The 26,649-nt window shown below is 43.9% G+C and overlaps 1 protein-coding gene and 1 pseudogene across 1 annotated transcript in view; both read right to left on the bottom strand.

Annotated features, from left to right (window-relative positions):
• The window catches only part of LHFPL7 (LHFPL tetraspan subfamily member 7), a 108,886-nt gene that overhangs the window by 31,691 nt on the left and 50,546 nt on the right, over window positions 1–26,649 (bottom strand). The window lies entirely within an intron of this gene.
• LOC139162409 (sodium/potassium-transporting ATPase subunit alpha-2 pseudogene) lies at window positions 2,250–5,273 on the bottom strand (annotated as a pseudogene).

Below are 26,649 nucleotides of genomic sequence, written 5' to 3'. Positions count from 1 at the left end.
CAGATTCAGAATGATCTGGACTCTAATTGGGCAATTCAGACTGAGGCGAAAGGGTCAGGTCTTAGTCCTGTTATTTGGGAAGAGTTTGACCTGGTAACCTCTGAGGAAGTGGACAAGGCCATGGGAGCTGTGAGTTCCTTCACCTGCTTACTGGACCTATGCCATTCCTGGTTGGCCAGTTGAGAGGTGACACGTGGCTGGATGCACGCTCCTTGGAGTGAGGGGTCGTTTCCACAGCCGTTGAAGGAGGCGGTTGTGTAACACATCCTCAAGAAACTGTCACTGGATCCAGCCAAATTGAAGAACTGTAGGCCAGTCTCCCACCTGCCTTTTATGGGTAAGGGTGTTGAGAAGGTGGTGGCACTCCAGCTCCAGCGACCCTTGGATGAAGTTGATTATCTGGATTCCTTTCAGTCTGGTTTCAGGACCAGTCACAGCATGGAAACATGGATGATCTCTGGTGGGTACAGGATAGGGGATATTCCTCTATCCTGGTGCTCCTTGATCTCTCAGCGGCCTTCGATACCATCAACCATGGTATACTTCTGCGACAGCTGGAGGGACTGGGAGTGGGAGGCACCATTTTACGGTGGTTCTCCTCCTATCTCTCCTGTTGTTCACAGTCGCTGTTAGTGTGGGGGCAGAGGTCCACCCCTCGGCCTCTCCCTTGTGGGGTGCCGCAGGGGTCTGTCCTCTACCCCTTACTATTTAACATCTACATGAAGTTACTGGGCAAGATCATTCAACGGCATGGGATGAGGTATCATCAGTACACTGATGATACCCAGCTACACATCTCCACCCGATGTCAATTCAGTGCCAGTGCCTGGAGGCTGTAAGGGTCTGGATGGGGGCCAATAGCCACCCCGAGTCTTCGGAGAGGGGCGGCATACAAATCTAATAAATAATAATAATAACAGGCTCAAGCGCAACCCAGACAAGACCGAGTGGCTGTGGGCATTCCCTCCTGAGGACTATTTGAACTGTCCATCCATTGTCCTGTGAGGAGAAACACTGACCACCTCAGATAGGGTTCGCAACTTGGGTGTCCTCCTTGATCCACAGCTAAACCTTGAACACCATCTCTCAGCTGTGGCCAGGGGGACCTTTGCCGGGGTTCGCCTGGTGTACCAGTTGCGTCCTTATGTGGACCAAGAGGCTCTACGCACAGTCACTCAGACCCTCATCACCTCCCATCCTGATTATTGCAATGTGCTCTACCAGGGGCTACCCTTGAAGAGTGTTCGAAGATTCCAAATTGTCCAAAATGCAGCTGCACGAGTTGTCTTGGATGCACCCCAGTACACCCCTATAACACCTATACTCCATGAGCTGCACTGGCTTCCTATTAGTCTCCGGGCACAATTCAAGGTGTTGGTTATTACCTATAAAGCCCTATATGGCTCAGGGCCAGACTATTTATGGGACTGTCTCTTGCCACATACCTCACAGAGATCAATTAGAGCACACAGAGAAGGCCTCCTCCAGGTCCCGTCAAGTAAGCAATGCAGGTTGGCGGGACCATGGGGGAAGGCCTTCTCTGTTGCCACCCCTCAATATCTACACTGCTCCCACCCTGCTGGCTTTCCATAAGGCTACAAAGACCTGGCTATGCCAATAGGCCTGAGGGCCCTGAATCAACAACTAGCTTGGCCATGTGTATGAATGTGTATGAGTGGTAAGTCAAATCAAATCAAATCATATCAAATCAAATCAATATTCTATCCTATCTTATCCTGTCCTGTCCTATCCTATCTCCATTTCTCTTCTCTTCCATTCTAGTAGAATACAATGTGTGAAGCCTGGATCAATTGAGTCATGGGTTTCTTTAATTGGGGTTATAGTTTTCGATTTTCTATATTTGACTTCTTTTTATACTCTATTTCTATTTTTTATATTGTTGTAAGAAGCCCTGAGTCCTTCAAGATTGGGCAGCATAGAAGTCAAATAAAATAAATAAACAAACAAACTAAGTAAGTAAGCAAGTAAGTAAATAAATTAATTAATAAAGGCAGGATACAAATAAATAATCATCGCAGCTAGGGGTTTTTTTGCGTTGTGGTATTAAATTTTATTATTGCTTCTGGCCACAGTGTACATGTTTATTTCAAGGTGTACAAGTGCCCTTCCGATTTGAAATAAATGTTTGGGGCAACTGGCACCCGAGCCAGTCTTGGTCTGCATAAGAAACCCAAACCCCATTTCTAGAAGATTCTATCCCAAAGAAATGCCTAATTGAAGCAACCAGCTCAGTAGTAAGTTTCCCGCTCAACCCAGCCTCCTGGATAACGTCGCAGAAGACACTTGCGGATTTCGTCGTAGACAAAAATGAGCACGGAGAATGGGAGAGCACATAGCCACCACGTCACCCGGAGTGGGTACATGCGTAGCGCGACTTCCATCCACGGGCAGTAGGAGAGAAAGACCGCCAGGGTGGTTTCTTCAATCAGGCCGAAGATCATAATCTCATTCCTCATGCCTTGTTGGAAGAGGGACAGCTTCCGTGTCTTGCAAATGATCAAGTCAGCCCATTGGACAATGACGATGCTGATGAAGAAGGCTGTGTGGCAGGTGAACTCCACCACTTTCCGCTGTTGGTACGTCCACTGCTGGCCGTAACTGTCTTCCAGGTCATTCACAGTGTTGTCGTCCCAATCCACGCGGATCCCCAGCAAGGTGGTCGGCAGGAATCCGTTCTCGGCCATGATGACGAAATAGGTGAAGAACCCAGCCAGGGCTTGCATCATGCCGATCTGCCCGTACGCCATGCTGATCAGACGCTCGTTCACCAGCTTGTCCTTCTTGGCATTCCGCGGTTTCCGTTTCATGATGTCGCTCTCGGCTTTTTCGTAGGCGAGGGAGATGGCGGGCACCATGTCAGTGCCCAGGTCGATGCACAAAATGGTGATGGTACCCAGGGGCAACGGGATGGCCAAGATCATAAAGAGAAGGAAAGGGGAGATCTCGGGGATGTTGCTGGTCAGCGTATAGGCAATGGACTTCTTCAGGTTATCAAAGATCAAGCGGCCTTCCTCCACGCCCGTCACAATAGAGGCGAAATTGTCATCCAGCAGGATCATATCGGCCGCCTGCTTGGATACGTCGGAGCCTGTGATGCCCATGGCGATGCCAATATCAGCTTTCTTCAGGGCCGGGGAATCGTTCACCCCATCTCCGGTCACAGCGACAATGGACCCCTGCCTCTGACACCCTTCCACGATGATCAGCTTCTGCTGTGGGGAGGTGCGCGCAAAGACGATCTCGGAATGACTCGAGAGGATCTTGTCCAGTTGTTGGGAGGTCATGTCCTTAAGTTCAGAACCGTGAACAACACAGGCTACGGCTTGCTGGGGATCAACTTGGCTAGCCGGGATCCCCAGCCGAGCTGCAATGTCTTCAACCGTCTCACTACCCTCCGAAATGATCCCAACACCCTTGGCGATCGCTTTGGCAGTGATCGGGTGGTCGCCAGTGACCATGATCACTTTAATCCCAGCACTGCGGCACTTCCCAACGGCATCTGGCACAGCAGCGCGAGGTGGGTCAATCATGGAGATGAGCCCCACGAAGCACAGCTTGGTAGTGGGAAAGTTTGGTTTGTCCACATCGAAGTTAAAGCCGCGTGGAAACTGTTTGTCAGGGAGGTAGCAGTGGCAGAATCCAAGGACCCTCTCACCTAAGCCCCCGAGATAATTGTAGGTGTTCAGAAAAGCTTCCTGCATATTCTTGTCCAGGACCACTTCCTTTCCTTGTAACAGGATTGTGGAGCAACATTCCAAGATCCGCTCCGGAGCACCCTTCATCACCAAAAGATGACCTTTGGACTTCTCAGCAGCTTCGTGGATGGAGAGCTGGTACTTGTTGGTAGAGTTGAAGGGGATCTCAGCTACTTTGGGATTCCTCTCACGCATCTCCTTGACGGAGCCCCAGGACAGCTCGATACACTTAAGGAGGGCCGACTCCGAAGCATCTCCGGTGGTCCCCTTCTTTGCGATGGGGATGTTCTCCTGGTCTGCTTTGAAATCTGCTCGGTTGCACAATCCAGCAATGTGGGCTAGGGCCAGCCACGTGGGTGAGCGTGTGTTAAATTTCACCCCGGCGTAAATCTCGCTGGTGTTGGCTTCGTAGATTTGATTGTCGAACCACAGGTGTGCGACGGTCATGCGGTTTTGAGTCAGTGTTCCGGTTTTGTCCGAGCAGATTGTAGAGGTTGACCCCAAGGTCTCTACAGCTTCCAGGTTTTTCACTAGGCAATTCTTCCGTGCCATGCGTTGGGCCGTGAGGGTCAGGCAGACAGTGACGGTGGCTAGCAGACCTTCTGGGACATTCGCCACGATGATACCGATCAGGAAAACTACGGCTTCCAGCCAGCCATAGCCAAGAATCAGGGCCAAGCCGAAGAAGTTCACTCCTAGGAAAACGGCGACGCCTGTGATGATGTGGATAAAATGCGCTATTTCCCGGGCAATTGGTGTAGGGGATTCGCTCAAGCCGGAAGCCAGTGAGGCAATACGACCCATGACTGTGTAGTCCCCTGTCAAGATGACAATGCCCCGAGCTGTGCCTTCAACACAATTTGTGGAGAAGAAACAGATGTTTTGGGTCTCCAGTGGGTTTTCATTGGTAAACTCAGCAGTACGACTCTGGGGTTCTGACTCACCGGTCAGAGATGAATTGTCCACTTTGCAACTAGTGGCAGAGATGATCCTTAAATCTGCAGGAATCTGATCACCTCCTTTGACCTCCACCAGATCTCCCACAACAACAAACTCAGCGTTGATCTGCAACTTCTCCCCATCCCGGATGACCAGGGCTTGCTGTGGAACCATGTGCTTGAAGGATTCCATGATTTTGGAACTCTTAGCTTCCTGAAAGTAGGAGAAACATCCGGTCACAATAACTACACCAGATAGCACACCGCCCAGATACAGGTTGTCCATCTGTACTTTTGCGCCCATGGCTTCTTGCACCCCACATGCCACAAAGCAAAGAATCGCGCCGATCCACAGGAGAATGGAAAACCCGCCAAAGAGTTGCTTGCAAAATTTGACCCACTCCGGTGTGGTTCGTGGGGGAGTGAGGGCGTTGGGGCCATTCTTTTCCAAGATCTCAGCAGCCTGCTCCTTGGTCAGTCCTTTGGCGAGATCTACCTCATACTTACGGCTGAGTTCCACCAGAGACAATTTGTGATCGTCAAAAGTCACTTCTTTCTTCAATTCTTCCAGTTCTTCTTTCCCCTTGGGTTTTTTCTTCTTCTTGGTGTGGGATGCCTTATTATTCATGGTAGAGTTTGGATCTACCACGTCGGTCCTCCAACTGTTAGCTTTCCCTCTCTTAGAGGAGTATGGTTCAGCTCCGAGGGAAAAGAAGGAAGGGAAGGAGGAGAGGAGGACCACTCCTCAAAAGAGGAAGAATGAGAGGTTCTCCAAGGAAAACCCAACAACCATCCAAAGCTTAAAGACTTAGGAACCCAGCTTCATCAACGGCCCCAGAAGACACATCCATTGTCCTGCTGTTGGGTAACCCAACAATGCTGCCTCTTAGCAACCGAAGAAGTAACTGCTTCCTTTGGTGATGTCATAACTCCTAGCAACAGAAAAAATAACAGAACAGAGTTGGAAGGCATATTGGAAGTCACCTAATCCAGGGGTGTCAAACTCAAGCCTCGAAGGGTATTTAGATCTAGCCTGTGAGGCTGCCTTGGATATAACTAAGGATCAACACAAGGCAGAGGTTGTAGGTGGCTGTTGCAGGCCAAAAACAGAGCTCGGCGGCCCGTTTTTGCCGGCAGAGTGCTCAGGCCACCGAAGGCACCCAATACGAGTGGCATTGAGGTGGCTATGCCTGCCACGGATACCCACTCCAACCTGTCCACTTCAAAGTCAAACACAAAAGCTAACACAGTTCTAGGCTGCATTAACAGAGGGAGAGTATCAAGGTCACATGAAGTGTTAATATCACTTTATACGGCCTTGGTAAGGCTACCCTTGGAATACTGCATTCAGTTTTGATCACCATGATGCAAAAAGGATGTTGAGACATCTAGAAAGAGTGCAGAGAAGAGCAACAAAGAAGATTAGTGAGTCAGCCGGGGTGGCGCAGCAGGTAGAGTTCTGTACTGCAGGCCACTGAAGCTGACTGTAGATCTGAAGGTCAGCGGTTCAAATCTCATCACCGGCTCAAGGTTGACTCAGCCTTCCATCCTTCCGAGGTGGGTAAAATGAGGACCCGGATTGTGCGGGCAATAGCCTAGCTCTGTTAAAAAGTGCTATTGCTAACATGTTGTAAGCCACCCTGAGTCTAAGGGGAAGGGTGGCATAAATAAATAAATAAGTAAGTAAGTAAGTAAGTAAGTAAGTAAGTAAGTAAGTAAGTAAGTAAGTAAGTGTAGATAGATAGATAGATAGATAGATAGATAGATAGATAGATAGATAGATAGATAGATAGATAGATAGATAGATAGATAGATAGATAGGAGACTGGAGGCTAAAACATATAAAGAATGGTTGCGGGAACTGGGCATGGCTAGTTTGATGAAAAGAAGGACCAGAGGAGACATGATAGCAGCCTTCCAGTATCTTAGGGGTTGCCACAAAGAAGAAGGAGTCCAACTATTCTCCAAAGCACCTGAAGATAGGACAAGAAGCAACGGGTGGAAACTAATCAAGGAGAGAAGCAACTTAGAACTAAGGAGAAATTTCCTGACAGTCAGAATGGTTCATCATTGGAACAGCTTGCCTCCAGAAGGTGTGAATGCTCCAACACTGGAAGTTTTTAAGCAGATGTTGGATAACCATCTGTCTGAAGTAGTATAGGGTTTCCTGCCTAAGCAGGGGGTTGGACTAGAAGACCTCCAAGGTCCCTTCCGACTCTGTTTCTGTTGTTGTTGTTGTTGTTACTGTATGCCGCCCCGAGTCTTCAGAGAGGGGCAGCATATAAATCTAAATAATAATAATAATAATAATAATAATAATAATAATAATAATAATAATAATAATATAGCCACAGTCTAAACGCTATTGCTAATAAAATTGAGTTTAACATTCCGGATATAATCCAATGGCCTGCTCAAGCAGGAGAACGTATAGTTGTGTTTGTCAACCTTGGCAACTTGAAGACAGGTGACCTTCAACTCCCAGAGTACTGCCACAGTGGTGCTGGCTGGGGGAATTCTGGAAGTTGAAGGCCACCCATTTTCAAGTTGCTGAGGTTGACAAACACAGCTATACCACAGCTATACCAGACAAATGGTTGTCCAATGTCTTCTTTAAAATCTCTACTCCACTACTACTTCTACGAAGTTCCTAGAACCAAGGATATTTGGGGAAGGGAGGGAGATTCCCAGTGAGCCACGGTGGCTCAGTGGTCAGAGGGCAGTACTGCAGGCTATTTCTGCTGATCCACCAGCTGCCAGCAATTTGGCAGTTCGAATCTCACCAGCTTCAAGGTTGACTCCAAGACCACCTTCTGCCGCACGAATCCCAGCGACCGGTTAGGTCCCACATAGTTGGCCTTCTCCGGGTTCCGTCGACTAAACAATGTTGCCTGGCAGGACCCAGGGGAAGAGCCTTCTCTGTGGCGGCCCCGACCCTCTGGAACCAGCTCCCCCCGGAGATTAGAATTGCCCCCACCCTCCTTGTCTTTCGTAAACTTCTTAAAACCCACCTCTGCTGCCAAGCATGGGGGGACTGAGACATCTCCCCTGGGCCTATACAGTTTATGCATGGTATGTTTGTGTGTATGTTTTCTTTTTAATAAGGGGTTTTTAATGACTTTTAATTATTAGATTTGTTATATATTGTGTTGTTATTGTTGTGAGCTGCCCCGAGTCTACGGAGAGGGGCGGCATACAAATCTAATAAATTGAATTGAATTGAAATTGACTCAGCCTTCCGAGGTGGGTAAAATGAGGACCCAGATTATTGATGGCTCTGTAAACCATTTAGAGAGGGATGTAAGGGACTGTGAAGCAGAGTCTAAGTGTCATTGCTATTGCTATCTTTTCTCGTTTTGTTAGGAAGAGCTGAGTAGAGGAGGAAGCAAAATGCTGATGGTTCCTGTACAAAGATGCAAATAACTTAGAATGCCTTTCAGCATCAATAATTTTGAAAGATTCAACCATGTCTCATTCAGGATATAAGTATCATGTTGGAAGTACAGAAAAAGTGAATTGACAGAATTTAGCATGAATGTAATAGAAAGAGTGCAGAGAAGAGCGACAAAGATGAGTAGGGGACTGGAGGCTAAAACATATGAAGAACGGTTGCAGGAACTGGGCCTGGCTAGTTTGATGAAAAGAAGGACCAGGGGAGACAGCATAGCAGTGTTTCAATATCTCAGGGGTTGCCAGAAAGAAGAGGGAGTCAAGCTATTCTCCAAAGCACCTGAGGGTAGAACAAGAAGCAATGAGTGACAGTCAGAACAATTAACCAGGAGAACAGCTTGCCTCCAGAAGTGAATGTTCCAACACTGGCAGTTTTTAAGAAGAAGTTGGATAACCATCGGTCTGAAGTGATGTAGAGTTTCCTGCCTAAGAAGAGGGTTGGACTAGAAGACCTCCAAGGTCCCTTCCAACTCTGTTATTAAATATTGTATTGTATTGTACTGTATTGTATTGTACTGTATTGTGCTGTGCTGTGCTGTGCTGCTACGCTACACTGCACTACACTATACTATGCTATACAACATCACATCACATGTTATTGTTGTTGTTATTGTTGTTGTTATTATTATGTCAATACAACATGAAGGAAAAATCCATTGTGTATAAAATAATTTAAGTTTTATTTTAAGAATATCAGTATTTGCTGTCTGTCTGTAGTTAACAAGATTAGGATTTCCTGTTTTTCCTAATCTTGTGACTGTCACTTTGGGATCTGTTTTTAACAAGACAAATGTTTGCTAATTAACAAGATAAATGTTTGCTGTTTACCAAGATAAATGTTTGCTGTTTACCCAATAAACTATTCATTTCCGGGAGAGGGAGGCAGGATGTGGACCATATTTGGGCAAGGAATTCTGTGTACCCCTAATTCTATGTACCTTTGTGATTTGTAAAAACCTATATAACCTGCTCTTTAGCTTCTGTACAAGTGTCTCTTCCCTTGGGAAGAGTACCCGCTTTGCAAACCGTTTTTGGTATACCCAGAGAGAATAAACATTTCTGTTCTCTTTGTCCAAACGTCTCGTGTGAACTTTTTCATAAAATTTCAGCGCACAACTTGGGGGCTCGTCCGGGATTCCATCCTGTTGGCTGTCCAGGGAGGAACGTCTTTAGGTGCACCCTGTCCCATTTGGACAGAAGACGAACCTCCATGGATAGGCAATTGGCTCTGGTAGACCCGTAAAATTGGCTAAACGAGATCACTAGGACAAGGAGACAGAAAGAGGAAGAGACAAAGAGACAAAGAGAAATAATAGAAGGCCCCTCGAGGACCGGGCAACCCTGTGCACAGGTCTGGTAAGTACCTGTAATTTGCAATGGCATTTTACAACTAAGGGACTACTTACTCAGACGGTTATTGGGCGGGTAGGCTAGGTTGTTTGGAGACTATTGAGTGTGTTTGGTGAGACGTCCTTTTGAGGGGTCCTATTAGAGGACCTGCAGGACGACGTGAGAGTTGACTCCTGATTTGCGGTTCCATCCTCCCGCGAGGGAATTGGCCAGAAAAGGAGGCACGAAAGTTGGTGAAGTGAATTGAAAGTCTCAATAGTGGGATACTCCAACAGGAAAATCCTAGTGGGAAAACTACCATTAACGTCCAAGGGCAAGATAATTCTTGGAAAGGCGGGCTAGGTAGCTTGGAGACTAAAAGTACTCCAATCTCCTAGTGGTAAAACTGCCTCGGGTGGGCTAGGTAGCTTGGAGACTAAAAGAGACTTCAATCTCCTAGTGGGAAAACTGCCTTAAAAATCCAAGATCAAGAAGTAAAGAAAATAATGGGAAATAAAGAGTCTGCAGACATAAAGAGAAAAAGAGAGAGAGAGAGAGAAAAGAGCCTGGTTCAGACTCTGAACCTGAAGAGAAAGAGTTGTTAAACTTTTATTTAAGGAAGTAAAAGAGTTAAAGGGGCAGATAGCCCAGAGTTAAAGAGTTAAAGAGCTGTGTAGTAACAAAAGGAGGAAAGTTAGATTTTGAAAATGCCTGGAAATTGATTTAGACCCTCCAACTACTATGCAGATTTCAGGAGAATGGAAATTCCCCAAAACATGAAGTTTACTCCAAGTAAGAAAAGAGGCTGAGTGATTAATAGGGGATTTAACATAATAAGGATGTGTAGAATTGGATTGATTGTGATATGTTTGACTGGCCGGCAAATGAATGATGTGTGTGTTTGTGTGTAAAATGGAACTCATTAGCTTATGAAAAAGCTCCCTGGAATAATTGTAGATTTATTTGTATGAAATGGAATTTTGATATGAAAATGATGTATACAAGCAGTAAGAAAAAGTTGGTGTGAATGCATTTTTGATTCTTTAAAACAGTAAGCTGTAACGAAATGTACCGGTATGTTATTTTCTAAAGCTAGAAGGAGGGGGGGGAAAAAAATTGTTGAGAGAATGATGAGTGGAGAAAAGTATTACATTTCTGTGTAAATATATATATATATGTAACATTTTCCTTGTCAAGGATTCTTTTGCCTTGAAGGAGTAAGAGAGAGAAAGGATAGCCCCCCCTTTCAGTGTAGCTGCTCGCTTTTAACAGTTTCCCCCCCTCACTCCCCCTTCTCCTTGCTTGAGAAAGGAGGGGTCAATGGGCAGCTTATTCATAAAGCCTTTCACTGTTTGGATTTGATTCTTTTTTTAAAGATAATTTGAGGTTTTTAAAAGAATTTTAATTAAACAAACACACACACACACACACACATATATATATGGAAAAGATTTTGAAAAGATTTTGATGTTTTAATCTATGAGAATTTGCTTCCATTTGAATGGAAATTGAATCTGATTCATTTTACTAAAAGCAAAGCATTGATTCTAAAGTTTGCCCCAAATATATTTCAGAGCATTTATGTCTCTGTGTGGGACACATTGATTAATAATAATAATAATAATAATAATAATAATAATAATAATAATAATAATAATAATAATAAAAAATAGAAGACAGGATGCTCCACTTTAGGGCTTCTTTTTTTTTTTTTTGGTTAACAGCACAAGTTGTTGCCCTTCAGAAATTGTTACAGAACTGATTTAAATATTTTCAGTGTTACTGAAAGAAAGCATAAAATTAATTGTTGGAGGAGCTGTGGTAGTTAGCACCTCTCTTTTTGGTCTTGAACCAAAAAGCCAGTAGAGGGATTGAAAGAGTTTGAAATATGGATTGAAAGAGTTTGAAATATGAGAGAATACTTATGGAGCAAATGATTAGTGTTAGCAACTGATGTTAACTTGAATCCAGCTTAGTTTTTAAGAGGAGATTTAGAAGAAGAAGCAAATAAAATTAATGAGATGAAGTAATTAAATTACAGACCAGAGTTAGATCTGACTTGATGGATGTGTCCTTGAGAAAAGGAAGAGAAGGAGAGGTTTTGTTTAAGCCAATTAGAAAGATGTTGGAATGTAAGAGACGGGGCAGAGGATGATTTAAACAGTAAAGAAGGATTCTGAAGTTTAGTGGAAGAGAAAGGAGAGGTTTTGTTTCCCGAGGCAGGGACAGAGGCAGAGGCAGGGACCAAGATAGAAGATGGGGATTTGGAAGTGGACAAGGAGAAATGATGCTTGGAATGTGATAGATGGATCTTCAAGATTAGTGGAAGGACATTGTTGCAATGGATATGCCATTATTAGGATAATAGGATAATATGAGAGAAGAACAGGGATGGTAGGCACAATAGTGTGCTTTTGCATGCCCCTTACAGATCTCTTAGAAAAGGGGATATGTCAACAGTAGATAATTTAAGGTTGAAGATTTGGGAGTTAGGGGAAGAAACAACAGAGTCAGGTAGTGAGCTCCAGGCATTGATCACTCTGTTGCTGAAGTCATACTTTCTGCAATCAAGTTTGGAGCGATTTACATTTTGTTTGTATCTATTATTGTATTGTTGTTGTTGTTGGAGGTGAAGTAGTCACTAATAGGAAGGACATTATGGTGTATGATCTTATGAACAACGGTTAAATCAGTTGTTTGGAGGAGACGTAGTTGTAGATTGTCTAAGCGTAGTATTTGAAGTTTGGAGGAGTAAGATAGTTTGTTTCAAGAGGAGGAGTGAAGGACTCTTCTTGTGAAGTACTGTATTTCTGGACTGTCTCAATTGTGTCAATGTCAGTTATGCAATGTGGGTTCCATACAGGTGAGCTATATTCGTGTATTGGTCTGATGAATGTTTTGGAAGCTCTGGTTAATAGTTCAGTGTTTCTGGAGAAGAAGCTATGTAAAGTTAGGTTTGTAACTCTTAATGCCTTTTTTTTAAGCAATGTTGTTACAGTGAGCTCTGGCACATAGGTCATTGGATATGAGTACTCCAAGGTCTTTGACAGGGTGAGGGTTAGCTATGAGTTCATTATTTCCAAGTATGTATTTAGTATTTTGATTCTGTAAGACAGAGCATTTGTTGGTTGAGATTTGAAGTTGCCAGTTGTTACACAATTCAGCTAAATGATCAAGGTCATTTATTAGAGGAAAACTTGGTCGGTGATTTAAAAAAAAAAGAAGAAGAAGAAGAAAAAGAAGAAGAAGTTACCCAACCACTGATCTGCACAAGTGACCGAATTATATGCTTTATTGAGAGCTCTAGAATTAAGTAGAGAAAGGATAGTAAATATATATACATTGATTCAAAATATGTTTTTGGAGTTGTACACACTTTTGGGAAAATTTAGAAGGAAAGGGGATATGTGGCAAGTCAAGGAAAGAATTTAATACATTTTGAGTTAATATATTAGGTTTTAAAAGTCTTAAAAGGGCCACAAGAAATTGCTGTGATTCATATTCAAGCACATCAAAAGGGGGAAGAAGAAGATAAGAAAGGAAACAGATTAGCGGATAGAGAAGCTCAAGCAGTGGGCCAGAAGGAGGAGGAAGGAGTGTTTGTTCTGATTCCTCAAGTATTAGATCCTGAAGAAATTCTATTTAGTGAAAGTAAACAGGAAAAACTAAAGCAGATAGGAGGATAGGAGGGGAAGGATGAGAAATGATTCCTCCCAGATGGAAGACAAGTATTAAACCAACCTTATTTTAGGAGAATAATGGAAAGATTACATGAAGGGAGTCATTGGGGAACTCAAGGATTGATAGACACAGTATTGAAAACATTTACTTGGATAAAAATGTATACTACAGCACAATAGGTGGTGAATAAATGTGTAAGCCAAAAGGTAAACAAGAACTATGTAAGACAATGACAATGAGAAGGAAGATCACTTGTATTATATCCCTTTCAGAATGTACAAATAGATTTTATAGAAATGTCACAAGTGGGAAGATTTAAATGTTTACTGGTAATAGTGGATCATTTGATAGGTTGGGTGGAGGCTTTTCCATGTGTAGATGAAACAGAACAAGATTACTGCTAGAACAAGTTATACCTAGGTATGGGTCAGCACAACAAATTGTTTCAGATTAAGAATTGAGAATTGTGCAGGGAATTATGAAATGGTTTGGGAATTAATTGGGACTGAATGGTAAAATAAAGCATTGTTTAACTAAGTTATACATGGAGACTGGGCTAATTTGGATCAAAGGATTATCTATAGCTCTGTTGAGAATTAGAATTCAGCCTCAAAGAGACACTGGGATAATGTTTTATGAAATGTTGTTTGGAATGTCTTTAAGGGGGGAGTGGATTAAAAACAGGAGATATCCGTATAAAGATCTGATACAATATTTGCAATCATTGTCCTAGTCTTTTGAATATTCCAGATTAAGTAGCCTGTTGTTGCAAACATCTGTCCTGAGTTTTAAAGTAAAGAAATTGGTGATTGGATTCTGATAAAACGGTGGAAGCTCAAGAAACTCCAACCTATGTGGGAAGGCCCGTTCCAGGTGCTGCTGACTACAGATACCGCTGTTAGAACTGCAGAACGAGGCTGGACTCATTATACTCATGTGAAGAAAAGCAGTGCTCCCAATACATGGACAAGTCAACCTGTCGGACCCTTGAAGCTGCGGATAACCAGAAAATAAAATGCTTATTTTTCCCTTTCAGCCTGGATGCCTGTACACCCACAAGAAGAGAAATGAAGGATGGGTAATGCTATTATGGCTAGGGTTGATAATGAGAAAAGCAGAGGGTTATCGGATTTGTATAAGTGCAAAAGGTGGACAGGGGAGAGAAATGGGATGGGAGCCCTGAGAGAAATGTACTTATGTGTTTAATGAAATGGTAACTGGATGGCCCTAAGATGAGACACATCCTTGCCATTGGGGTGGTCTCTGGGAGGAATTTCAGGAATTTCAGTGTTATGTTATAATTGGAGCTGAGGATCCATTATGTAAGGTGAAAGCAGAATTACAAAAATGGGCAATGTGTGGATGGTGGAATAAGACTATCCCATCCACCTTTATTCACAAGATTCCAGTCAATATAAAATGTGGAAATCAGTTGTATTCAGATTTACCTATGGGATGGACAGGCCGGTGTGCCTTGGACACTAAAATAACAAAATCAACCAGAATATTAAAAACAGGGAGTTTTTGGATGACTGATGAAAAGAAGGTGCAAAATAATAATAAGAGGGAAAATAGACATAAGGGAGAAGGGAAATGATTGCTAGAAGTGCATAAAAGAATACAACCAGGGAGCAAGATAGGGCAAACTTTGGTTTACCAAAGCAAATATGAGTGTACAGGAAAAGCTTTGCAGTGTCAGTTTAGAGTTATAGTATATCATGTATGCAAGCAACAAGGCAAAATAACATGTTATGATCCAAAGGAAAGCCCAGTTCAATATTGGTTAGAAGTAAAGGAGGGAAATGATCAAGGAAAGCTTCATTCTAAAGTGCGAATAAGAAATCCTACTAATAAAACTTTTAGAAGCTTGCCTGTTGGCCAAGGTACCCACTGGATGTGGGAATATGGATTGGCAAAGAACATACATATATAATGACAAATATATCTGTCCTCAAAAATGGGAGGAGACTAAAGAACAGTGTTTTAATACTGATGAAAAATACTGTCCTTATTGGAATTGTGTAGGTTGGGCCCTGGAGCCAGTGGATACCTTACCAAAGTAAATGTGCAAAGTAATTGTGAGAACAATAAGTGTAATTTTGTTAATTTTACCATAAATAATTCACAAGAGTTTATAAGTAAATGGGGAAGCCAACATGGAATAAGAATATATGGATCTGGGATTGACACTGGAGGTTTATTTTATTTAAAAATTAGTAAGTTAGTAGAAGAAGGAAACCCATTAAGTAAGACCTTCTTCTCAGACTTTTGGGAAGAGATTGAGAAACCTTTTGAAGTACCAGAGGTAGCCAGAAATTTGTTCTTAACATTTGCCGAAACTATTGCTCAGACATTAAATGTGTCCAATTGTTATGTGTGTGGGGGAACAAATGTAGGGGACCAATGGCCCTTAGAAGCAGTAGAATGGAATATAAGCATAGCATATGAGCAGAAAGTTAATGGATGCTACAAAATCCGATTGTGATTAGATGGTGTGTAAATAGAATAAATCTCCATGCCCCTAATATTGGATATGTCCCTTGTGAAATAATGATAGTTTTAAATATTACTGCTGGAACCAATAAGACTGTGCCTGAGAATATTACCATGCCTGAGAATAATCTATGGACTAATGATGTTACCCTGTCTTATTTCCTTAATTAGAAGTTTTGTCCAGAGTCCCATTGAAAGTATTGTATCCGGTCAATAATCAATTAAAACTATAATGGTAATGAAAAAGATTGGGGACGAGTTGAAATTACTGGAGAATGAACAGCAAACTATTCAGGAAGAGAAAATGAATAATGAAGAAAAAAGCAAGTTGTTAGAAATAAAACAAAATCTTAAACAGTTTTGTGAAACAAAGAAGAAAAATGAAGGAATTGAAGGAAAAATCCATTGTGTATAAAATAATTTAAGTTTTATTTTAAGAATATCAGTATTTGCTGTCTGTCTGTAGTTAACAAGATTAGGATTTCCTGTTTTTCCTAATCTTGTGACTGTCACTTTGGGATCTGTTTTTAACAAGACAAATGTTTGCTAATTAACAAGATAAATGTTTGCTGTTTACCAAGATAAATGTTTGCTGTTTACCCAATAAACTATTCATTTCCGGGAGAGGGAGGCAGGATGTGGACCATATTTGGGCAAGGAATTCTGTGTACCCCTAATTCTATGTACCTTTGTGATTTGTAAAAACCTATATAACCTGCTCTTTAGCTTCTGTACAAGTGTCTCTTCCCTTGGGAAGAGTACCCGCTTTGCAAACCGTTTTTGGTATACCCAGAGAGAATAAACATTTCTGTTCTCTTTGTCCAAACGTCTCGTGTGAACTTTTTCATAAAATTTCAGCGCACACAACACAACAAACGAGATCACTATTATGGATTTCATATTTCATCACCAGTCGGGCGCTTCCCAAGCACCTAGGACTGCGTGATGTAGCGGCGAATTATGTTTGCCGATCCCAGTAAAGCGGCCTTTTGCAATTGACAGATGGAGATTTTGTCAATTCCGATGGTTTTCAAATGTCCGCTGAGATCCTTTGGCACTGCGCCCAGCGTGCCAAGTACCACTGGGACCACTTTCACGGGCTTATGCCAGAGTTGTTGCAGCTCGATTTTTAGATCTTGGTATTTCACTAATTTCTCTGGCTGCTTCTCAATTCTGCTGTCCCCTGGGATTGCGATGTCGATGATCCATACTTTCTTTTTCTCCACAATCACAATGTCTGGTGTGTTATGCTTCAGAATTCGGTCAGTCGGAAGTCGGAAGTCCCACAGTAGTTTTGCTTGCTCATTTTCGACCACTTTTTCGGGCTTATGATCCCACCATTTCTTTGCCACTGGGAAATGGTAGTTCCGGCACAAGTTCCAGCGGATCATCTGTGCTACAGCATCATGTCTATGCTTGTAGTCAGTCTGTGCGATCTTTTTGCAGCAGCTGAGTATGTGATCGATTGTTTCATCTGTTTCTTTACAGAGTCTGCACTTTGGATCGTCTGTTGATTTTTCAATTCTGGCTTTGACAGCATTTGTTCTAATGGCCTGTTCTTGTGCCGCCAGTATTAGTCATTATTATTATTATTATTATTATTATCATTATCATTGTTGTTGTTGTTATTATTATTATTATTATTATTATTATTATTATTATTATTAAAGCATGCTGGCTGGGGAATTCTGGGAGTGGAAGCCCACCCATTTTCCAGTTGCCATCTTTGCAAAAACCCCACTGAGAGCTTTGCTTGCATTCAGAAGTTGGAACTTGGCACTATGTCTTTGACCCAAAGGGCCCAATCCAGCCTCTGGAAGGTCTTCCCTCCCCGTCTCCACCCTCTTCACAGGGCCTGGCTATCGATCTGAAGGTCAATGGCTGCCTCGCGCTCTCTCTGGCGTGTTTACGGCGTCGCTCCCAAGCTAAACCGCAGCCACTTAGCAACAATTGACTGCAATCTGTTCCTTCTGCTCGCTCTGCCTTTTGCAAAGGGAAATTAATAAATCTGCACCAGAAGAGTCCTGCATTATTCCGTTCACTCTCTGCAAGACACGGCCTTTTATCAGAGCTAAATGAGATCCTGGGGGGGGGGGGGGGGCGCGCAAATGTCCCTGGTGCTTTCTGAGCTTGGTGGCTTGCATAGAAAGATTGACGGCAGAAAAAGACCTCATGGTCCATATAGGCTGCCCTTATACTATTTCCTGTATTTTATCTGTGGATGGATCTATGTTTATCCCAGGCATGCTCTCTACGTGGGGCTACCTTTGAAAAGTGTTCGGAAACTTCAGATCGTGCAGAATGCAGCTGCGAGAGCAATCATGGGCTTCCCCAAATATGCCCATGTAACACCAACACTCCACAGTCTGCATTGGTTGCCGATCAATTTCCGGTCACAATTCAAAGTGTTGGTTATGACCTATAAAGCCCTTCATGGCACCGGACCAGAATATCTCCGGGACCGCCTTCTGCTGCACGAATCCCAGCGACCGGTTAGGTCCCACAGAGTTGGCCTTTTCCAGGTCCCGTCAACTAAACAATGTCGTTTGGCCGGACCCAGGAGAAGAGCCTTCTCTGTGGCGGCCCCGACCCTCTGTAACCAGCTCCCCCCAGATATCAGAGTTGCCCCCACCCTCCTTGCCTTTCACAAGCTCCTTAAAACCCACCTCTGTCGTAAGGCATGGGGGAATTGAAATTTCCCTTCCCCCTAGGCTTATAGAATTTATACATGGTATGCTTGTATGTATGAGTGGTTCTTTTAAATTGGGGTTTTTTAGATTGTCTTTAATATTAGATTTGTTTACATTGTCTTTTTATATTGTTGTTAGCCGCCACGAGTCTTTGGATAAGGGTGGCATACAAATCTAATAAATAAATAAATAAATAAATTCAGTTCCTGTGGATTTACCAACCACGTCTGCTGGAAGTTTGTTCCAAGCATCTACTACTCTTGCAGTCAAATAATATTTTCTCACATTGCTTCTGATCTTTCCCCCAACTAACTTCAGATTGTGTCCCCATGTTCTTGTGTTCACTTTCCTATTAAAAACACTTCCCTCCTGGACCTTATTTAACCCTTTAACATATTTAAATGTTTCAATCATGTCCCCCATTTCCCTTCTGTCCTCCAGACTATACAGATTGAGTTCATGAAGTCTTCCTTCCTTCCTCCTTTTCTTTCCTTCCTTCCTTCCTTCCTTCCTTCCTTCTTTTCCTTTCCATTCCTTCCTTCTTTTTTCTTCCTTCCTTCCTTCCCTCCCTCCCTCCCTTCCTCCGTCTCTCTTTCCTTCCTTCCCTACCACTTTCCCTCCCTTCTTTCCCTCCCTCCCTCCCTTCTAGCTCTGATGATGTTACCTAGATAGGTCATGAAACATCTGCAACAAAACAACCAAGCCTAGTGAGTACCAAGGACCCCACAATACTCCTCCTCCTCCTATTTCTCCTCCCCTTTCTCCCTCCTCCTCCTCTTCCTCTTTTCCCTTCTCTCTGTAATTCCCCACTCCCTTCTAGCCCCAGTGATATTACCTAGTTAGGTCTTCAAATGTCTGAAAGAAAACCATTCAGCTCAGAGACCATTAAGGACCCCACAGTCCTCCTCCTCCTCCCCCTTCCAGCATTGATGACATTACCTAGACAGGTCATGAAACATCTGCAAGAAAGCCAACAACAAGCAGTGCCTTAAAAATGTTTTCCCAACCTGCATTCATTTCCAAAAGCAGAGGCCAGGCAGGAAAGAAATAGAAACTACAATGGAACCTGCCAAAGTCAATCTGCTGAGAAGACAGATCGGGTGGGTGAAAAGAGGCCCCTGATTTATGACAACGGTTGCTGGATTTCATTGTCACCCTTTTTAAATCTACAGGATGGGTGCTTTATTGTGTTTTTATTGTGCAGCTGGTGCCCAGATGTCTCCTGCCAACAATATTCTATGCACAGGGGTGGGTAGACGAATATGAATATATACTGTAGAATATACATATGTGTTCTGTCGGGCTCTCTGGTAGACTCCTCCCAAAAATTCACAGGTACAAATTTCAGACACACACACGTTTGAAAATTCAAAACGATGTTCTTTATAATGAAAATTCACTTAAACCAAGCCCTCTTTTGGTATAGCCAAGAGCACTGGTCTCCAAACAAACTGGTAATGTGTACAAGTCCCTTATCAGTTCTGTGATACTTAGCTTGCAGCTGGGAGGCAATTCACAGTCCTTCTTCTTTCACAAAGTGAAACACACTTTGCTCTGGTTTAGTTTCCAAGTGGGGAAAGATCAGCACACAAAAGGTCAAAGTCAGTAAAGCAGATAATCCTCCACAATGGCCAAACCCACAGGCTGCTATTTATAGCAGCCTCACTAATGACCACAGCCCCACCCAACCACAGGTGGCCTCATTTTCTTTGATAATAATCTCTCAGTTGTTGCTGCCTATGCATCGCTCTCCGCATGCGTGGCTGTATCATTAACTCTTGTTCTGAATCCAAGGAGGAGCTAGATAATTGATCTCCTTCTGAGCTGTCTGCCCCACTCTCCTCCTCCCTGTCATTCATATCTTCTTGGTCAGAGGAGCCTTCATCATCAGATTCCACCGGGGGCAACACAGGCCTGCAGCATGTGGATGTCTCCCCCACATCCACAGTCCTTGGGGCAGGAGCTGGACCAGAGCTAACCACAACACATATGTATATATGTTTTCGTAGATTTTCACGGGTACAGGTATGAAGGTTTTGGAATATTCGGGTTTCTTCCCGTGTGAGTTTCAGAGATTCCTTGCGACGTTTTGACGAGGTCCCACTCGTCATCTTCAGGCTGGTGCTTTTGGCTTTGTGCTAGGGCGAACATAGCCTGAAGATGACGGGTAGTATCCTGTCGAAACATTGCCAGGAATCTCTGAAACTTACATGGGAAGAAACCCAAATACAGTGGTGCCTCTACCTAAGAACGCCTCTACTTAAGAACTTTTCTAGATAAGAACCGGGTTTCAAGATTTTTTTCCCTCTATTTAAAAACCATTTAAGGAACCTGAGCCCAGAAAAATTTCGCAGGAAATGTGAGAGCGGCATGAAGGCCTGGCCAGTTTCCTGCCATTCCCTCTTTAATCCTGGCGATTTCGGACTTTTCTGTGCTGCCAGAGGAGCCTTTCGGTGGCGCTTAAGGAGGCTTTGGCAGCCCAGAGCAAACAGAGCATTTTCCTTTCTCTGGGTGTTTAGAGAGGGAATAAACTTCTGCCAGCGCCCAGAGAAAAGAAATGCTCCCTTTGCTCTGGGCAGAGACTGTCCTCTTCCTCTTCTTCCTCCTCCTCCCACCCAAATTCCGAGCTTTTCTTTCTTTCCTAATGGGTTTGCACACATTATTTGCTTTTACATTGATTCCTATGGGGAAAATTGCTTCTACTTACAAACTTTTCTACTTAAGAACCTGGTCATGAAACGAAATAAGTTCTTAAGAAGAGCTACCACTGTATTCCAAGAACTTCATATATGTTGTTATTGGCTTCAGGCCAACTCCTCTGGCTGCTGATTTTGACCCAGAGGAGTGGGAGCCGTCTGCTTACAGAAGACCTGTCTGGCTGGAGGAGGAATCAGACAGTGAACCAGAAGCAGAGACAGGGAGAGAAATGGAGCAGGAAGGGACTGGAGAGACAGAGAGAGGAATGGAGTCAGTCAGCTCTCCAGCCAGAGGTTCATCTGAATCGGAAGGGGAAGAGTTAATGAACAACCCAGTTCTGAATGCTCAGGTGCGGAGAATGCTGGGAAGACAAGAGCAGCTACGCAAATGCAGAAACAAATTATAGGGCACAGGTGATAATACTTAATAATGCTGCTGTAACCTTGAAAAAGGGGAGGGTTGGAGCGGTTTATGTGGGAGTCTATTGTTCAGATTTGAAGAAAGTTTGTTGAATTGTGGTTTGGTGTTGGCTGTGGATTTCTGGACATTCTGACATTTAAGGTGTGAGTTATTTCTGGCTGACGTAAGCCTGAAAGGCTTCTGCATTGACTGGAGTAATTAACTCTGACCTATTGAACTCTTAAACTAACATTGCTCTGAAACTCCGTGGTTTACAGTTTTCTGAATATAAAGAACAACCCTTGTTTTATTTTTACAAGGCTGTGTGTGTGTGTTTGATTAATTACTTCATTCCTGGGTGGCCTGTGGCCAGGCAGAACAATATGTATATACAGTATATGTATACAGTATACAACCGGAACAAGGCCAAAATAGATCTATCCCAGTCTCCCTTAATTTTCAAATTCAACAGAAACATGTGACACATACAGAATATAGCTTGTTGGCTATGAATAAATTAATAAACTGCCTTGGAAATGGCCCTGGGTTGGGCCGAGAGGCAAAAGGATCTAAAATTTAAGTAAAAAGCTGGTGGCGCCCATAAGACTGGAATTGGAGTGGTTGCGTGCAAATTGCGCAATCTGGCAGGCACTACTGGTGCACAGCCCGCTAACGTACCAGTAGCAACCCACTACTGCATGTATACATGCGTGCATGCATATATACATACATACTATACACACAGTACATACAGTACATACAGTACATACATACATACATACATACATACATACATACATACATACATACATACGGAAAATCTGGGTTTTGCCTCCTTTTAAAGATTTTCATTTTGAACATTTAATTTCAAGATTTTAACTTTTTTATAGACTGTTTTTATATATTGGAGTTTTATTGTATATCACCCAGATGTCCACCCACATATAGCATTCTGGCTGGGGAATTCTGGGAGTGGAAATTCTCCCCTCTTAAAACATGCCGGCTGGGGAATTCTGGAAATTGAGTCCACCCACTTATAGCATGCTGGCTGGGGAATTCTGGGAGTGGAAGTCCTCCCCCTTACAGCATGCCGGCTGGGGAATTCTGGGAATTGGAGTCCACCAACTTATAGCATCCTGGCTGGGGAATTCTGGGAGTGGAAGTCCTCCCCTCTTAAAACATGCTGGCTGGGGAATTCTGGGAATTGGAGTCCACCAACTTATAGCATCCTGGCTGGGGAATTCTGGGAGTGGAAGTCCTCCCCTCTTAAAGCATGCCGGCTGGGGAATTCTGGGAATTGGAGTCCACCCACTTATAGCATCCTGGCTGGGGAATTCTGGGAGTGGAAGTCCTCCCCTCTTAAAACATGCTGGCTGGGGAATTCTGGGAATTGGAGTCCACCCACTTATAGCATCCTGGCTGGGGAATTCTGGGAGTGGAAGTCCTCCCCTCTTAAAGCATGTCGGCTGGGGAATTCTGGGAATTGGAGTCCACCCACTTATAGCATCCTGGCTGGGGAATTCTGGGAGTGGAAGTCCTCCCCTCTTAAAACATGCTGGCTGGGGAATTCTGGGAATTGGAGTCCACCCACTTATAGCATCCTGGCTGGGGAATTCTGGGAGTGGAAGTCCTCCCCTCTTAAAGCATTGCCGGCTGGGGAATTCTGGGAATTGGAGTCCACTTACTTATAGCATCCTGGCTGGGGAATTCTGGGAGTGGAAGTCCTCCCCTCTTAAAACATGCCAGCTGGAGAATTCTGGGAGTTGGAATCCACCCACTTATAGCATCCTGGCTGGGGAATTCTGAGAGTGGAAGTCCTCCCCTCTTAAAACTTGCTGGCTGGGGAATTCTGGGAATTGGAGTCCACCCACTTATAGCATTCCGGCTGGGGAATTCTGGGAGTGGAAGTCCTCCCCTCTTAAAACATGCTGGCTGGGGAATTCTGGGAATTGGAGTCCACTTACTTATAGCATCCTGGCTGGGGAATTCTGGGAGTGGAAGTCCTCCCCTCTTAAAGCATGCCAGCTGGGGAATTCTGGGAATTGGAGTCTACCCACTTATAGCATCCTGGCTGGGGAATTCTGAGAGTGGAAGTCCTCCCCTCTTAAAACATGTTGGCTGGGGAATTCTGGGAATTGGAGTCCACCCACTTATAGCATCCTGGCTGGGGAATTCCGGGAGTGGAAGTCCACCTGTCTTAAAGCTTCTGGGGCTGAGAAAGGCTGCTCTCAGCCAGCTGCCAACCCAGAAACTGAATCCTCCCATCATCTTGGCAGCAAAATAGCTCAATTAATATCCCACCCAACGAGCAAATCCAGTTCCAGCTGTGCAAAAGCTCCCTGAAGCCTTCTTAGCTAATGGCCTCCAGCAAAGGGGATAGAAACAAAATTTCCGGAGCGCATCCTTGAAATAAACTCATGGTTGAGAAATGTGATTTGCAAAACAGGGCGAGGGGGGGGGGGTGTCTGAAACACCTATGCTCCTTTCTCTTCTCCAAAGCGCCTGATAGCCCATATTTCTTTCCAAGCAGCTAAAATACAGGTTGTCCTCGATTTACAACCAATGGTATAGTAACCGTGTTTTGAGGACAATCTGTTCCGCCAATACAACAGCTTCCTTAATTCTTGCCAAAGCTGCTCAGTATACATACAGGTAGTTCTCAACTAACAACTGTCCCTTTAGTGACGCTTCCAAGTGGCAGTGGATGTGGAAAAAAGTGACTTATGGCCGGTTTTTCACACTTGTGACCGTTGGGGCATTCCTGTAGTCATGCGATCAAAATTCAAATGCTTCATATTTATGACAGTCACAATGTCCTGGGGTCAGGTGGTTCCCCTTTTGGGACCGCCTAACCTGCCCAGTCAATGACGAAATAAGTGGTCAAAGCAATGGAAACTGCAGTTTAATGTTTCCAAATGTAAAATAATGCACTTGGGGAAAAGGAATCCTCAATCTGAGTATTGTATTGGCAGTTCTGTGTTAGCAAAAACTTCAGAAGATAAGGATTTAGGGGTCGTGATTTCTGACAGTCTCAAAATGGGTGAACAGTGTGCTCGGACGGTAGGAAAAGCAAGTAGAATGCTTGGCTGCATAGCTAGAGGTATCACAAGCAGGAAGAGGGAGATTGTGATCCCCCTATATAGAGCGCTGGTGAGACCCCATTTGGAATAATACTGTGTCCAGTTCTGGAGACCTCACCTACAAAAAGATATGGATAAAATTGAACGGGTCCAAAGACGGGCTACAAGAATGGTGGAAGGTCTTAAGCATAAAACGTATCAGGAAAGACTTAATGAACTCAATCTGTATAGTCTGGAGGACAGAAGGAAAAGGGGGGACAAGATCGAAAAATTTAAATATGTTAAAGGGTTAAATAAGGTTCAGGAGAGAGGTGTTTCTAATAGGAAAGTGAACATGAGAACAAGGGGACACACTCTGAGGTCAGTTGGGGGAAAGATCAGAAGCAATGGGAGAAAATATTATTTTATTGAAAGAGTAGTAGATCCTTGGAACAAACTTCCAGCAGACATGGTAGATAAATGCACAGTAACTGAATTTAAACATGCCTGGGATAAACATAGATCCACCCTACGATAAAATACAGGAAATAGTATGAGGGCAGACTAGATGGACCATGAGGTCTTTTTCTGCCGTCAGTCTTCTATGTTTCTAGGTTAAACCGAGCTCCCCGGGAGAAAGCAACTACTATGGAGGAAATTGGGATCCGCACCCAGCACCAAGCTTCCCCGACGGAGCCGTATTTCAACCTATTAAACGCCCGGCCACAGCCAGCCATCTGCTAACTCTCTTTGCAAACCTCTGTGCACCTCTGGATAATTCAATAAAACAAAAACAGAAGCAGAGGAGGGGGGTCTGGAAAAAGGGGGAGGGAGAACCCCCCCCCTCTCCTCCGCACACTTCCCGTGACTCATAACTCATCCCCGAAAGTAATTATGGTTTTTATATCCCTATCAGAAGGCAACAGACTTTGTCGGGTTTTATTGGCTCGCCAGCTACTCTTTGCCAAGGTCACCCGCAACGGAGCTGCCGCATTTCTCAGTTGCAAACACGGCAGGAAGCGCAGGGTGAGAAGATCCGCACCAGCGTTGTTGTTTTTTAAAAAAAAAACCTAAATAAAATAAAAATAGATGCAGGTAGTCCTCAATGTGCAATGGTTGGTTTAGTAACTGTTCAATATTATGGCGACACTGAAAAAAAAGGTGACTTGGACAGTTTGGGTGTACATTAGTGCACTAGTGTGCCTTTCGTCCCCTGTCCAATTGTCTTTCCTTTATCTCATATATCATATATATTTTCTTCCTTTCATATATCTTCTCCTCTATTTTTACATATTATCTTCATATATATTACTTCATGTCTATTCTCTTCCATATGTATTGTGTATTGGACAAATGAATAAATAAATAAATAATACATCCATTTTAGCATCTCTGTGGTCTTGGGATAAAAATTCAAAATTTTATCCTGTCCTAGGCATGAAAGGCCACTGGGGGACTTTGGGCCAATCACCAGGAGACGGGGAGTTCTAGTCCCACCTTAAGCGTGAAAGGCAACTGGGAGACTTTGGGCCAATCACCAGGAGACGGGGAGTTCTAGTCCCGCCTTAAGCGTGAAAGGCAACTGGGGAACTTTGGGCCAATCACCAGGAGACGGGGAGTTCTAGTCCTGCCTTAAGCATGAAAGGCAACTGGGGGACTTTGGGCCAATCACCAGGAGACGGGGAGTTCTAGTCCCGCCTTAAGCGTGAAAGGCAACTGGGGGACTTTGGGCCAATCACCAGGAGACGGGGAGTTCTAGTCCAGCCTTAAGCGTGAAAGGCAACTGGGGGACTTTGGGCCAATCACCAGGAGACAGGGAGTTCTAATCCTGCCCTAAGCATGAAAGGCCACTGGGGGACTTTGGGCCAATCACCAGGAGACGGGGAGTTCTAGTCCCTCCTTAAGCGTGAAAGGCAACTGAGTGACTTGGGCCAATCACCAGGAGACGGGGAGTTCTAGTTCCGCCTTAAGCATGAAAGACAACTGGGAGACTTTGGGCCAATCACCAGGAGACGGGGAGTTCTAGTTCCGCCTTAAGCATGAAAGACAACTGGGAGACTTTGGGCCAATCACCAGGAGACGGGGAGTTCTAGTCCTGCCTTAAACATGAATCCAGGGAGAGGGGTGGCATGTAAGTCCAAGTCTACGGAGAGGGGCGGCATACAAATTTAATAAATAATAATAATAATAATAATAA

The sequence above is a fragment of the Erythrolamprus reginae genome, chromosome 1 (genome assembly GCF_031021105.1).
Source record: "Erythrolamprus reginae isolate rEryReg1 chromosome 1, rEryReg1.hap1, whole genome shotgun sequence".
NCBI classification, from domain to species: Eukaryota; Metazoa; Chordata; class Lepidosauria; order Squamata; family Dipsadidae; genus Erythrolamprus; species Erythrolamprus reginae.
This window is presented reverse-complemented; position numbering and strand designations above follow the sequence as displayed.